This window comes from Octodon degus, unplaced genomic scaffold, assembly GCF_000260255.1.
Source record: "Octodon degus isolate 3935 unplaced genomic scaffold, OctDeg1.0 scaffold00080, whole genome shotgun sequence".
Taxonomy (NCBI): Eukaryota; Metazoa; Chordata; class Mammalia; order Rodentia; family Octodontidae; genus Octodon; species Octodon degus.
The window spans coordinates 3,604,262-3,606,897 of record NW_004524656.1 but is presented as its reverse complement, the minus strand read 5'-3'; the positions used below and the strand labels follow the sequence as shown (position 1 = coordinate 3,606,897).

Below are 2,636 nucleotides of genomic sequence, written 5' to 3'. Positions count from 1 at the left end.
ATATCCCATATATTCTGAACATAACTAGGCCTTCTTGAGCCAGTTCTTCTTTTACCTTGTGCTTACCTGGAAGTGCCCCATCAGAAACACACCTCTCATTCTCATGATGGAAATGCAAGTCCATAAGTGTTAGGGATTTATTAGAGGGTTCTATGGGGATAGAAAAAGTACTTACGCCACATTAAACTTCCTGGCAAGGTCTCCCTTCCTTCTACCTACTGCAGCCCCTTCAAAGCTCCATTTCTTGAGCCAGTTACTAGATGCCCCTCTCCCTCTCTCTTTTTTTTTTTTTTTGTATCGGTACATATGTTTTATTAAACGCCTTGTATGGGCAAGGGCAGGACCTAGGAGTGGGACAGGGCATCAATGACAGCCTCAGTAAAGTCATGGCAAGTAGCATAGCCACCCACGTTGGAGGTCCGCACCTTGCCAACTTCGATCACCTTCTTCACTGCATCTGCAATCGTGCTGGAGTGGTACTCAAGGTTGAGATGCCGAAGCATGTTGGAAGATGATAGGAGCATGGCCAAGGGGTTGGTTATGTTCCTGCCCACTGCCTGGGCAAATGAGCTTCGGCACCCATCTCCGAAACAGCACTCTCTGCACTGTAGCTCTCCTCAGGGACCACACCAGCTCCGCCAATCAGGCCAGCAGCCAGATTGTCAGTAATGTTCCCACAGAGGTTAGGTATCATGAGCACATCAAACTGGGAAGGATTCTGCACCAGCTGCACACAGCAGTTGTCTATGACCATTGTCTAGAACTTAATTTTGGGGTACAGTTCAGCAACTTCCTCACAGCACTGGAGGAATAACCCATCCCCAAGTTTCATGATATTGCCCTTGTGGACAGCTGTGACCTTGCTCTTTCCCTTCTCGGTGGCATAGTCAAATGCGAACTTTGCAGTTCGCTGAGATTTGGTTCAAGTAACAATCTTCAAGTACTCAATCACATCCCTTGCACTCTCATGCTCCAGAGAGCTGTATTCCCCTTCTGTCTGCTCTCAAATAATCACCAGATCTGGATTGTTGTGCTGAGTCACATACCTAGGAAGGGACTTCACATGGACTACGTTGGCAACCAAGTCCAACTTACGCCTTAGCCGCATGCCATGGGAAGCTAGTTCCCTCTTATACTCCGCTGGGGTATGGATCTTTCCAATTTTGGCCACTTTGTTCTCCTACATAGAGTTCAGCACCTGCTCCAGCTTCTCCTCAGAGACCATGTTCTGCGCCTCACTCAGGTGGCGCCCCTGGAACTTTACCAGAACAGAAGTAGCCTTGAACACCTTCTTGACAGCATACATGAGCTCAGACCCCACACTATCTCCTGGCAGCATGGTCACAGGAAATGCACCCTTCACCCTCACATCTTGAACCTGTGAAGCTGCATTCACAGGGGCCGAGATACTCAAACCTGTCCATATCCCAGAGTTCCAGGCGGCAACAACTGCTCAGGTCAGCCAGCAGACACCAATCCAAGACGCCATGTTCTGTGCAGTCCTTCTCTTTCTATGCTGAGTCTCTGAGTCTTCCTATGGGCTGACTTTGGTTTTATCTCTATTTCTCTTTCACATTACTCCCAATCTTGCAGCAATTTCTAGCTTAGCAAGACAAAAGCTTTTCATCAGCCTGATTTTCTAGCCAGGGATCTTCCCTTTACCCAAGCACCTAGGTGCAGTTGCTTCTTGGTGCCTTGGATTTTCCCAAAGACAGGTAGGTAGAGAAAATGAATTGGAGCAGCTCTCTCTCTCCTGTCCTCTCTAAAGACATTCCTTAGTCTATGAAGAGATTTTCATGTGTTGGGGTTTGGAAAACAAGCATGGCACTTTGGTGAGCTGATTACTTTGGGCTGAAAGCCACTGGGAGGGCACCAGAGCAGTCTGTCTCTGGCTTTCCCTGCCCTTCTTTCTCCCACTCCTCTTTTTCTGTCAAGGTAGATCATAAAAATCCAGAGCCCTACGACCCAAAGCCAACTACAAAACCTAGAACTGTTATCCTTATATCCCCTTTGCCTTCCTGTGTGGGATTTAGCTATAAAGAAATCCTCTGATCTACTTTTCCTGACAGTAGATCATAAGGCCCACGTTCTAGAAGGGACCCTGCCCCGTACCCCAGAAGAAGAGAGATGTCATCACAGAGAGAAACATAAGCATCCAGGTCTTGCTGCTCCTCCCTCAGCCTGTTGCTATTGAATCTGTGTCTTTTATGGTTAATCACATTTCCACATGGCTCATGTTTCTTCACTAAGTCAAATCATAAAAATGGGCAGTTTTCCCTGGGTCTTTGGGTTTCTACTTCTGAAGTCTCCCATGTCACATCAAACTTCTATTTAAAAAAAAATTGGTACTGGGTGTGATGGGGACAACCCTGGGACCCCGGCTACTCCAGAGGCAGAGACAGGAGGATTGCAAGTTGACACCAGGCTGGGAAACTTTGCAAGGCACTATATTAAAATAGAAATAAAAGGGCTAGGGAAATAGCTCTGTAGTTGAGCCCTTGCCTAGCATGTAAGACCGAGAATGAGTTACACATTTCTTTCATTAACCTGTCCTTTGTTCCAGGATTGTGAGTGATGACTCTTCCAACGAATGAGAGAAGGTATCACACCCTTCAGCTTCCACACATGTGAATTTT

The 2,636-nt window shown here is 46.9% G+C and overlaps 1 pseudogene; it reads right to left on the bottom strand.

Moving 5' to 3' along the window:
* Window positions 1-344: 344 nt before the first annotated feature.
* On the bottom strand, window positions 345-1,489 carry LOC101566704 (annotated as a pseudogene).
* Between the last annotated feature and the right edge of the window lie 1,147 nt (window positions 1,490-2,636).